Here is a 13,345-nt window from a genome sequence, read left to right as displayed (position 1 = left end):
GAGGATTTGAAATGGGACGACACGAATTAGCTTATAGGTAAAAATCTCTTAAACGAAGAGAGATATCGGGATTGAACAAAAATACCTTTTTTGCGTAAAAATAGACGCTCTTTTAATATATTGAATAAAATTTGACCTTAGTTGCACTCATAAAATAATATGACCAAATATACCGAAGCGGTGGGTTGTAACTAGCGCCCTCTAGAAATTTCGTAAAAATTAGATCAAAATCTTTATTTGGCATCTTACAAAACCTAAGTACACCGATTTTGGTGTTGATGCTATGAAAACACAAAAAGTTATTAAGGAATTTTAAAATAAAAATTGTAACTTTTAACACCCTGTAACTCTGAAACGCGCAACATTGTTATAAGGCATGTTGCGTCCAATCGTCATATTTTGATGTCCCCTATCTCGGGATTCGCCATGTCCCATTCCCAATGAATCACCCTGTACATGTATATTAGACAGTTTAACAGGTTTTGCTGTTATTGAAGGATTACTTAACTTCATTACACATCACGGATTACCTTTTAAAATTACATGTGATCGTGGATCAGAATTTAAAAATTCCGATTTAGAAGATTTCTGTAAACTTTATAAAATAGAATTACATTATACAATCTCTAAAAATAGTAATCATAATTCTCCAGTTGAAAGATTTTATTCAACAATAATTGAACATTATCGATACCTCAAAGAAACAAATAAAAATCTAGGTCCAAAATAAATCATGCACAGAGCAATATTGGATTACAATAACTTAATCTGTAACATAATAAAGTTTATTCCATTCGAAATCATTAAAGGACATATAAATATCAAAAATCCATTTGATATGAATGACTATGTAACCGTATTGAGTTACGTTCAAAATCATTAAGAAAACTGTCAAGAATTACATATATTAGCTGGTTAGAGGAAAAGTGGTCTATTTGACCGATTTTGAGTTTTTAAGGTTACAATTTTTTTGGTACCTGGGCTGGTAATTCATTTACTGAAGAAGTCGCATATGTCAAAACATTATATTAAAAGAGATGAGAGCCTTTAAAGTTTTTGCCCTTAAGGTAAAACCATGCGTTTTTTGGAATAGTGGTATAACTCATCGACCACATATGTATGTAGTACATATATACATACATACTCGTCACGATGCTATTCAAGTTCCTACCTGTTTGTTAATACGATAAACACAAATAGTTTTACACAGATTATTGAACTGGTTAGTTATAATATAGCAATAATTTCAAATAGATAATTTATTTATAATATATAGCATAATTTTGGAAGCTAGTAATGTTTAGTTCACCTATTAATCATAATAGCCAGGTGGATGACGTCGCAAGTAATTTCGTAAAAGGGAAGAAACGTGTCCGACACGATAGTGACCACCAAAAGGCAAAACGAAAATTTCTGAGAAATGCTGGTATGGAATAATTACTAAGAAAGGGCAAGTTGTTCCTGCAAAATATTTTGAAAACAAAATTTGTGGCTATTTAATGTAATATTAATTAAATACATTAAATTACATATACATACATACAAAAATTACATACATTAAATAAATTTAATGTAATGATCGATAATGACGACAGAAACAGCCTGTTTACTCGTTTCTGGAATTTAAATGACTTCTCAAAACAATATACATATATTTCGGGACTCGTCCAGCGACTTGCAGTGATCCAACGTCGCGCAAATGCTCTTGTGGGATTGCCAAAAGGACCTAAATCTGTTACGTACAAATACATCGTTAACATTAGAAATGACAGTATTGTAGTATGTAAAAAGTATTTTTGGAGACATTTCAAATCTCGAACGGAAGACTTCAAAGACTATTAAAAAAAGAAGAAATAGGTAAGGCACCAGGCGAGGATCTTCGTGAAAAAAAAAAGAATGTCCTAGGAGAACACCTGATGATGCGCTGAATATTGTTAAACAGCATATCGAAGCGTTTCCGAGATATGAAAGTCATTACATGAGAACTCATAATCCAAATAGGAAATACTTAAACCCCGAACTCAATATTACAAAAATGGACAATTTATACGTAGAATACCACAAAGACAGGGATGTATCTCTAGAAAAAGTGGTTAAAGAGCGTACATATAGAGATATATTTAACAAACAATTTAATTTATCTTTCCACAGTCCTGGAAAGGATACATGTGCAAAGTGTGATAAGTACAAAATCCAAGTGTTTATCATATCAAACGGTCTTTAAAAAGATGAATTCGAAAATCAACACCAGCTTCATTTGAGAAAAGCAGAAAAAGCCAGAACAAGTTTAAATAATGACACCGAACTTTCCAAAAAATTTAACAACATTCTCGTATTGACATTCGATCTTGAAAAAACTTTAGCTTTTCCCAAACTTACTACTTCCAACGCCTACTATAAGAGAAACATGTACGTTTATAACTTTGAGATTCATCACACTACAACTGGAGCTTCATTCATGTATATCTGGAATGAAACAGTTGTTTCCAGAGGATCTCAAGAAATCGGTTTTTGTATCTTAAAACACATAGAACGTCATTGTGCCAACTTTAATCACATCATCGCGTATAGTGCCGCATGTATTGGACAGAACAGAGATTTGAAATTATCGCTGATTTGGAAAACAATAGTGGAAAACCCTGAAAATAATATTACAAAAATTGACCACAAATTTATGGTGTTTGGTCATTCATTCCTACCAAATGACAGAGATTTTGGGATCATTGAGAGAACAGCAGCAAGGTCGGCTCTAATATACACTTCTTCTGATTAGATATGAATTATTCGTAACGCATGCTAAAATAAATTCGACGTGTATGAAATGCACAGACAAGATTTTTTCTCAACCCAAAAATTTAGAAAGCCAGATCACAAAAAGGAAATTTAATACCAACAAAATGCCTTTTAAATGGTTATAAGTTCAGTGGCTGTGATTTGATAAAACTCCCAATGTGATTATACAGGGTGTTACAAATTAGTAGGCCAATCCGCTAACCACGGATTCTTTGAGCGAAAATAAGTAGACTTTCCTTATGCGACTTTTTTCTTTAGCGTTTTATACTCACTATACAGAGTGTTAAAGTTATTAAAAAATAAATTTATTTGGTTAATAACTTCGTTACTTCTTATCGTAATTTAATGAAATTTTGTAGTGATGCACAGTTCGATGAGGCGTTCTTTTCCTATAATTTAGGTAAAAAAAATTTAAACCGGAGAAGGGAAATTGGGAGTCACGGACACGTCCCCCCCCCCAAACTTTTTTTTTGCGCGCGCCAATGGTGAACGTGTTTAATTTTTTAAACTAAATATTCTTTTATCTTAATTTTTTCATTCTTGTAAAATTTTGATTTACCGCTTACTTTAGAAGATATTCCAGCATATTGCCTTTCAATACACCGTAACTATTTTTCGTTTAGTATATCGGAAACGTATCTTTAAATACACGATATATTGTCACATACTTATCTTAAATGTTATAAGTAAAACAGACGTTTTCCTAAGTATTTCTTCTAAATTTTATTTAATTTTATGTAAATTGAGAAATTTCAGCAAACGGACAACGATTTTGGAAAGTTAAAAATAAATAATAATACTACAACTAAATGGATTGAACGAATCTAAATTAAATGTTCAATATAATTGCCCTCTTTTTCAATACACATTCGAGCTCTTTTTATTTTTAAATTTGTTGAATTGAATATTTTGAAAAATTTGTGGTTTCAACTTAAATTGTTCTGCGCCTTCTATGATTCTTTTTCGTAAATGTTGTTTATTTAGTATCGGAACCATATAAACGAAATCTTTCATAAATCCCCAAAAACAAAAATCTAATGGATTGAGATCGGGAGAACGAGCTGGCCAATGAATAAGTGTTTGTCCCCGGCCAATCCAGCGATTATTAAAAACCATGTTTAGATGGTTCCTAACATTTCGACCGTAATGTGGTGGAGCACCATCCAACTGAAACCACATATTTTGACGCACATTTAATGGCAAATCATCTAGTAAATCTCTAAATGAATTTCTTAAAAAAAATAGAAATTGTTCAGCATTTAATCGCGGAGGCATGAAAACCGGACCTAAGAGAAAATTGTCAACTATTCCTACCCAGACATTTAAACGAAAATTTACTTGATGATTTCTCTCTACAATAGTTTTTGGATTATCTTCTGCCCATACGTGGGTATTGTGCATATTCGTAAATCCATTACGCGTAAATGTGGCTTCATCCGAAAATAAAATAAATCTAAGAAACCTAACGTCATGGTTATTTTGCTGGCAAAGCCAATTACAAAAAGTAACTCTTGCTAAAAAGTCTGGTGGTAGAAGCGCATGGACTTTCTGAACATGATATGGGTATAATAAAATTTGTCTTAAAACTCTATGGACATCAACAAAGTTAACATGTACATTTTCGTTCATCGCATTTATTTCTGTAGCCATTAGTCTAGTACTTTTGCTCAGGATTGCTTCCGCTATTTGAAGAATATGTTCTTCTTGATTTGGTTGTAGCTTACGAGGTCGTCCACATTGCCCTGTCCTCTGTTGCTTAAGTTTTCCCGATTCCCTCAAACGATTAACTAAATTAGAGAAGAATTTTCTTTTTGGATGGTACCGATTAGGAAATGTATCTGCATAACATCTAACCGCTAAACTAGCATTAGAACTGCATTTTCCTATAAATGAAAAATCGTTTACCACGATATCAAAAATTGTTACTATTGCTAATTTTATTGTGTTGGCTACATACCCATTATTAAGACCATATCGGTCATTTCCGAAAATGATAAAAATCCTTCCCGATTAGCCATTTGCCTTTGTAACGTTAGTATAAATGTAAGAATATAAATTTATTTTCAAGAAAGATTAAAAGTTACTCTGGATATTGTTTAATAAATAAAAGCTAATCGTTGCCTTGGTAACCTGACGCATCATCACAGATATCTACTAGATTTTTGAATAGTAACGCAACGTACATTTTGTACCGGAATAAATGATCGATACGTTCCCGATATACAGAAATGAAAAATGGGTACCATGTATTGAGAGGCAATATGCTGGAATATCTTCTAAAGTAAACGGTAAATCAAAATTTTACAAGAATGAAAAAATTAAGATAAAAGAATATTTAGTTTAAAAAATTAAACACGTTCACTAATATATATAATATTATATTTATAATATAATAATATTTATTATAATTATAAATATTAATTATAATATATATATTAATAATATTTATAATAATTATTATAATTAACACCATTGACGCGCGCAAAAAAAAATTTGGGGGGGGACGTGTCCGTGACCCCCAATTTCCCTTCTCCGGTTTAAATTTTTTTACCTAAATTATAGGAAAAGAACGCCTCATCGAAATGTGCATCACTACAAAATTTCATTAAAATACGATAAGAAGTACCGAAGTTATTAACCAAATAAATTATTTTTTAATAACTTTAACACTCTGTATAGTGAGTATAAAACGCCAAAGAAAAAAGTCGCATAAGGAAAGTCGACTTATTTTCGCTCAAAGAATCTGTGATTAGCGGATTGGCCTACTAATTTGTAACACCCTGTATATAAGGAGACATTAAGTCATATTGTGGAATTTAGCAGCTTAGATCTGAAAAAATCAAGCAAAGGTAGAACCCGAACTTCTCTCTCTAATGCTGTACATATGTATGTATTATGTAGGTAACGACTAAGTTAACACTAGTAGAAAGGAAGGAATCGATGTATTAAAGAAGAGAACATAAGATCGAATGAATATTGAATTTTTATAGGAACCAATACTGAATTTGCTACAAGAATTAATATAGCATTTTTTGTGTTTCACGTTTCATGTGTGTTTGGAGACAAAATTAATTCGAAGCTCTAACAGTCATCCTAGTTAATTGGATTATTTACGGAAGTAGGAAGTAACAAAAAAATACAACATACACACAACAACAAAACATTGTTAATCGGGTTCCCAACATAAAATAAACGGTAAGAAATCTTTCAAGATTACATATTCATTGCAAATATTGAAACAGTTACCTGCATCAGTGAGAAACTTTCTATTAATAATAGTTGTAATACATATTTTCAACAATTTGGCGAAGGAACATTTTTCACAGCGGGATCGTAACTTGATGGCTATGACTATTGTTCAAAAGAGAATTAAATTTATTAGATCATTAGATGATTCATAGGTGAGTTTTTATAGAGATAATAATAATAGGGGGGTTGTTTATTAATTTTATTTAGTGTAAATCTATGTGTTTGAAGGTAGCGACGAGATATTCCGACAAGGGAACGCTCTTCTCTAGATTCTAAACCAGTGTTCTAGAGACTTAAATGTGTTTTATTTTTATTTCACAGAGAAAAGAGAAATCAAATGTGACGTACATGTAAGATTTTGGTTTTCGTAAAAATCAAACACCATCAAGTTTCTAACCCACTCCTTTATTGTCAGGAAACACTCAAAGGAGTTCAATAAAGACTAAATCCCGGTACAACCGGTCATAATCACCTCCGACCGCATTCCTTCTTTTTGAGAAAATTGATAAGCGACATTCCAGCCTTTTTCCCACGGATACCAAACCCTTCGCTATTTTTCTCTCCCGTACGTCAAAGGAATTCTAAAACAACCCTCCATAATTTTCAGATAACATCAATTAGTTATCTTAACAGTGTAATGTACCTATCTTATGAATTAGGATAAATTAACTGATATTCGAGCTTATTTGTATTTCTCATGAAGAATTGTATTTGTTCTGTACTAACTCGGCCTTTGGCCCAACCAATAATACTAACTTAACCTTGGCCCCACAGATAAAGTAATTAAGCCAAGGTCCGGAGTTTTTCCAATAGACATTGCATAGTAATTAGTTTTGTAATCACCCTTCTATTTGATTAGATATATACATAAATACAGCTTGGGGGTAAAAACACGGACTCTTCCCAATAGACTCTCGACCAGAATAGTTGATTATAGTAGTGACTAGTAGAACCAACGCGTTTTTGTTGTCAAAACCTATCTCCCTGCATCGGGGTACATAACAACAGAAATAAGGAATACACGCAGGTATATTAATCATGAACGTGACATGAAATTCTAAATTCTGAGAAAGCCGCTTGCTTTTTTCGATGAATTGATTTTTGAAATAAGAAAAATAATTGTTTAGTGCAAATATAAATATTATCGTTAAATAAAATGAGAGAAATATCTGTGGAGTTATTGATTTTTCGATTTGTGACGCCATTTGCAAACTAGGATCGTGAATGTTAGTGGATTTATTGATTTTCTACTTGTGGCGTCATCTGTGAACCAGGGTTACCAACACCTGAAGATTTCTGTGGTTAGGGTTAGCTAAAGCTCTATTTGTTAGCTACGTCGAGGGTTAAATTCCAATAGACAACAACTTGGCAAGGGCAACTTTCCGCCCAATTATCATCAATGTCGTTAAAGATAAAAGAAAATTATAGAACTTAATTATTACATTATTTAAATAATTAACTTATTCGTACGCAGTAAATGCATCGACTATCTGCAATAAAAGACCCAAGAAGAAACGAACCAGTTGCATATACCTATTTACAACATAAAGAAGGATGAAATAAATTAACCTCAAATCCCCCTATCGTTTGAATAATTATTTTAACAAACGAACTTGAGAGGTGGAGGATCAGGGAAAAGTATTAGGAAGGTAAGGACTAAGCTAACATTAATAACTTTAATAGGAAGGAAAGGATAGACATGTTAAACAAACAGAACAAGAGAAGCTCGGAGCACACACCAGTAGATCTGCAACAAGGCTTGAGCTTGATTTATAGATGTCAAAGGGGGCTAGTACGAAGGACAGAGAGTAGTGAAGCTATACACTCAAAGAAAGGTGGTTTGTTGCTATAATAGGTAAAAGGTATTTGGCATAATGTAAGGTAAACTAAAAATTAGAAACATGATTACACCACTAAGCCGATACTTCAGGTCCTTGGATGGATCTCCAAAGAGTAAGGGGAGTAAGAAAGATACAAGCAACTTTGGCCGAACCTTCTATTCAAAGTTGAATCGTTGCCATAGATGCTCGTTCATCATTTTACACATTTAGCTGTTATAAAAGGTATATTTTCAGCAGGTAATATGGCTGGAAATTTGACTCGAAAAAACTTGCTAACAAAAAGGTAGCTTTTGTAATTATTTGAGTGGAGTGCTTTATTTATTTCATTTCAGAAAAAGAACATCATTTATACATACATATACATGGAAATAATAGAAAGAAACAGTATACTTATTATACTTGCTTGGACAAGTAAAGAGCCATAGATATGTGTTGAAGTTTGGATCATGGCAATCGAATGGTTTATTATAAAATTATTTCTTTACAAGGTAAATTTACATGTGGTCTTAAGAGGAATAGGAATTTGTTTCTAATTTATATAGGGTATCTCAGAACTGTGGGATCAAACTTTTAGGGATGGTTTGGTGCAACAACAGAAGACATTTGAGTATAAGAACCCACGGCCAGAAATGTCTCTTTAAAGCATTACACCCTTAAGAAGTTTTAAGACCATTATGTGCAAAAAATGTGTTTTATCAAGTTTTGGTAGGTTTTATTTTTATTTGTTTGTACAAAAATAATACTCATAGTAATTGTTGAAAATGTCGTTCTTGACGGTCTTAAAGCTTCATAAGGGGGTAGCACTTTAGGGAGACATATCCGGACATGAGTTCTTATACTTTATACTAAATGTCTTCTATTGTTGCATTAAAAAATCTCTAGAAGTTTGATCCTATACTTTTCAGACGCCCTGTATATTCGGCGAGTTTAATTGTGGAACTCGATTAGGAATGTCAGGTATTTTCTGGTAGTAGAAAGAGATTTCACCAATTTATAAAAAAGGAGCAAAAAATGATGGAATGGATCAAAGGAGTGGTAAGAATAGAGTGCAGAAGACTTTAAAAATTACGTCTCATTTTGGAAGGGAACATGAAGTACTTATTTGGAACACGATACTACTGTGTAGGGTTATTTTATTTCAAATTTGTAACTCATTATAGTAGTTTGTTTCATTTGCAAGTACCATATTGGTCCGATGGACATTTGGACGTTCACAGTGCAGTATCTGCCATTATACAAATGAATATTGGAAATTGTACATACTTATAGGGAATAGATGATATTAATGTTAAATTAGGGTATTATATCATAAAGAATAAGATCATCGATAAGGAATATTTACTATTTCAAGAAGAAAATAAATATTATAGATTAATTTTTTAGAATTATTTTGATTCCTCCAGTGAAAAGATAATACGTATTGTATAAAACAGAATTTTACGACCAGTTGCTATTCCTATTAAGAATTTTTTTCTTGAAATTGTGTATTTATAGGAAGCGAAAGGATGGGTAAAGGACCTTTTAAAATAATTTCCTTTTTAGGAAGTCGACTAATATTACTAGAAGATACGGAGAGAGTGCAAGTGGGTGTATAAAGTTGGAAAAAGACTTATAAAGAAATATATAGCAAATAAGATCCAAAGCTCTACAGAAGAGAGAAATGGAAGACACGTCATGTACTGCACGGGATGTACAGGGTGTCCCATTTTCGTTGTAATCGTGGGATATCTCGGTTATTAGGAAAGATAGAGAAATGTGATTTTCGCGAACCTTTGTCACTTTTTAGTGAAACTAATGATGACGTTAACAAAATTGATCCAGCTATCTTAGTTTTTGCACTACAGGGCGTTTTTGAAAATATTGTATTTTGGGACCCCCCTATAGTTTGAATATGTGTTGAGTTATTGAAAATGTATAAACGGTGTCTGATAGAGATTTTTACGAAGAATCCAGTGGCATACTCAGATTTTATTTATAATTCTTAGTTTTCGAGATATGAACCAAACTTATGGTTTTTTTTAAATGGGACACCCTGTATATTTTTACCTATTTTGATTCCCCTAATTTCCCCCATTCCAAACATACTAAACTCGATATGGTTATTTCGAATAATAATGTCACTAATTGACATTTTCTGAAAGGATATTACGCAGTCTGCCATGATCAAGAGTCAATCATATTTAAAACAATAGAATACTTAACTTATATATTGTCATTTGCGGTTGTCAGAATTTAATAATATAATTGCAGTTGTATTAAAGTTACCTTTGTATTTATATTATGTCAGCCAATATAAATGATAATCAGCAGTTTGAAAACTATGAATATTATGATATGCTCCTAGTTTTTGCAATTTGTCAAGAGAATTCCAATGAAGCATCTGAACTTTATTTTAACAGGTAAATACTAATTGATTTATTTGTTAACCGACATTTATATCTTTTCATTGTCTAAAATTAGGTATCCAGAAAGGCGCCAACCAAATAAAATAATTTTTTCTAGATTACGGCAAAATTTAATAAACTTCGGATCTTTTAAGAAATCCAGAAAAATTTTATACAATAAAGAAAATAGAAATAATGAAGAAATTAACGTTTTGGCCTGTATCAATTTTGAAGAAGTGACTTCATGTAGGAAAACTGAATCTCAAATTGGAGTCTCAATAACTAGAGTGCAAAAATTTTTACGTAAACATAAATTTAAACCATACAAATGTAGAGTAGTTCAGAATCTGTATCTTGGAGATCGCGAGAAACGCATTAGATTCTGCCGGTATTATTTAGAAAGAGCCAATGTTGATCCAAATTTTTGTCGCCAAATTATATGGAGCGATGAATCTTATATATCTAGTGCTGGAATATTTAATATTCATAATAACAGACACTGGACACGTCAGAATGATCATGTGATGTTACCTCGAGAGCGGCAAGGACGATTTAGATTTAGTGTGGCGTGCTTCATACTGGGAATTAGGGTCAAATATGAAATCTTTGAAACAACACTGACTACAACACGATATGTAGAAATATTACAAGGCATATTACCTGAGTTGTTAGAGGATACCCCTTTAGCTTAACGAGATGATATATTTTATCAGCAAGATGGAGCCCCGCCTCACAATTCAAGGTACACAAAGGCGTTTTTAGATGAATGCTTTCCTGAAAAATGGATAGGGACGCATGGACCTGTGCTTTGGCCACCCAGATCACCTGATCTTTCAATCTTAGATTTCTTTTTATGGTGATATTTAAAAAACAGGATTTATCGAAGACAACACGAAAATATGATTAGTTTACGCATTGCTACAGAGGAAGCTTTTCAATACCTAGAAAGACACCCGGTAACGTTTTAAACGCCTCAAACAGAGTATCCAAACTATGTCAAAAATGTATAGACGTGAACGGAAATCAGTTTGAACATTTGTTTTAATTTACATTATTATGCAGTTAAAAAAAAAAGATAAATTTGTTTTTGTTAGTGATATATTCATGTTCCAAAAATAAAATTATACGTTGAGCCCTTTTATAATTCATATTGTTAATTAGATATTAACTATTAATATAATTATTGACAATTATAATTGTCACTAATTATTTTGTTTTATATATGGCTGCTTCTAGAAACTATCCTCTTCCAGAAAATATCAATTATTGACATTATTATTTGAAATAACCTTATCGAGTTTAGTATCTTTGGAATGGGGGAAATTAGGGGAATCAAAATAGGTAAAAATATACAGGGTGTCCCATTAAAAAACATAAGTTTGGTCCATATCTCGAAAATTAAGAATTATAAATAAAATCTGAGTATGCCACTGGATTCTTCGTAAAAATCTCTATCAGACACCGTTAACACATTTTCAATAACTTAACACATATTCAAACTATAGGGGGAGTTCCAAAATACAATATTTTCAAAAATGCCCTGTAGTGTAAAAACTAAGATAGCTGGATCAATTCTGTTAACGTCATCATTAGTTTCACTAAAAAGTGACACAGGTTCGCGAAAACCGCATTTCTCTATCTTTACTAATAACCGAGATATCCCACGATTACAATGAAAATGGGACACCCTGTACGTAAAGTAAGAAAAGGGGATGGATTAGAAGTACACGGTGGATGCGCAAGAAGAGGAAAGATACAGGGGAGGATAAACAAGAATGCAACGTCGTCATTTACGACACACAAGAAGGGGGGGGGGGGGGGGGGGGGGTAAAATCAGTTAGCCGTATAACAGAAGAAATTATTGTGCTAGTATATTATTTATGTATTTTTCCTTATTAACTAACAAGGAAAGGGACCCAAGTGTCCCCCTCCGATTTTAATGAAATTTTGCACAGAAGTAGTTTAAACCTATCTAAGAATAATGATGTACATTTTACGTGCCATCTTCAAAGTTTAAGGGGTGAAAACTACCCCTAAAGTTTCGCCAATTTTTCGTTTTTTGACGATAACTTTTGATTTAGATGAGTTAGAACAACAAATAAAAAAGCAAAATGTTCCTTTTTTAATTCTTCATCGATCCTTCTAGATCCGAAAAAAATATCACTTTTAGTTTTTTTTTTTTTGAAAATTTAATTTGTTTTTCTCCCCGTTTTTGCATGCCTCGAGCTGTCTCATACAATTTTTTACCATTTTATAGAGAAAATATTTCTCAATAGAATGGTGTAAAGTAGAATTCGATACCATGTTTCTAACAAAAGTTATAATTGTTTAAGTAAAAGTGTGCACGCCATGTTCTATTGCTTATAACTTCAGAACCGCAGGTCGCAAAAGAAAATTTTTCATAATAAAAAAGGCGTAATTTAATGAGCATTAAAGAATGATACCATAAAAATTATATTTTCAGTTGAAATTAGATTAACATTTTCTACAGTTAACAAGTATTATGCGTTAGTAATCAGCGTAGGGCATTTTTCCATATATGATAAATATACAAGTAGTCGAATATTTTATTGGTATCTATGGATTATATGTTTTGCAGTAATGATATTCGTCGAAAAAATGTTTAAAACACAAATTTTTCTTACACCAAGAACATTTGAATATTGCAACTTGGTCACATAAATCACATTTCGCAGAAACTGTGTGAAAGCTGTATTCTACAGGGTTTCCAAATTCGGCAGACCTTTCTTCGATATATCCACTTTTAAACCATGAATATTTAAAAAAATTAGTGAATCTCGGCGAAGACAATTGATTATGAACGAGGGACTGTAATTTTATCAAATTATTTCTTTCGTGTAAATTTATATCATAGTTATATAATAATACTGAATCTGAAAACTTCCTAACAAAATTTTTCCAAACTCGGAATCCAAAAACATCTAGAGGCTGTATTATTCCTGTTGTGCCAGCAGATATGGTACGTACGTTAATCTCATTATGATTAATAGCTATATCTTTCAAAACAGTAGGGCATTATCCATTTCAGGAATCTAAAAGTAAAAGTGATTTTTGTCC

General features: G+C 32.1%; 1 long non-coding RNA gene across 2 annotated transcripts; it reads left to right on the top strand.

Annotated features, from left to right (window-relative positions):
- Window positions 1-7,396: 7,396 nt before the first annotated feature.
- On the top strand, window positions 7,397-11,958 carry LOC136417763 (uncharacterized). Of its 2 annotated transcripts, XR_010752854.1 has the most exons (4): window positions 7,397-7,918; window positions 7,973-8,166; window positions 8,216-8,371; window positions 9,426-11,958. It is a non-coding gene; the product is annotated as an uncharacterized lncRNA (long non-coding RNA). The 2 variants fall into 2 exon arrangements; XR_010752853.1 differs by having other exon boundaries at window positions 7,397-8,166.
- The last annotated feature ends 1,387 nt before the right edge of the window (window positions 11,959-13,345 follow it).

Source organism: Euwallacea similis, chromosome 30 (assembly GCF_039881205.1).
Source record: "Euwallacea similis isolate ESF13 chromosome 30, ESF131.1, whole genome shotgun sequence".
NCBI classification, from domain to species: domain Eukaryota; kingdom Metazoa; phylum Arthropoda; class Insecta; order Coleoptera; family Curculionidae; genus Euwallacea; species Euwallacea similis.
Note: the sequence above shows the minus strand (reverse complement) of the source record. Positions and strands in the feature narration are given on the sequence as shown.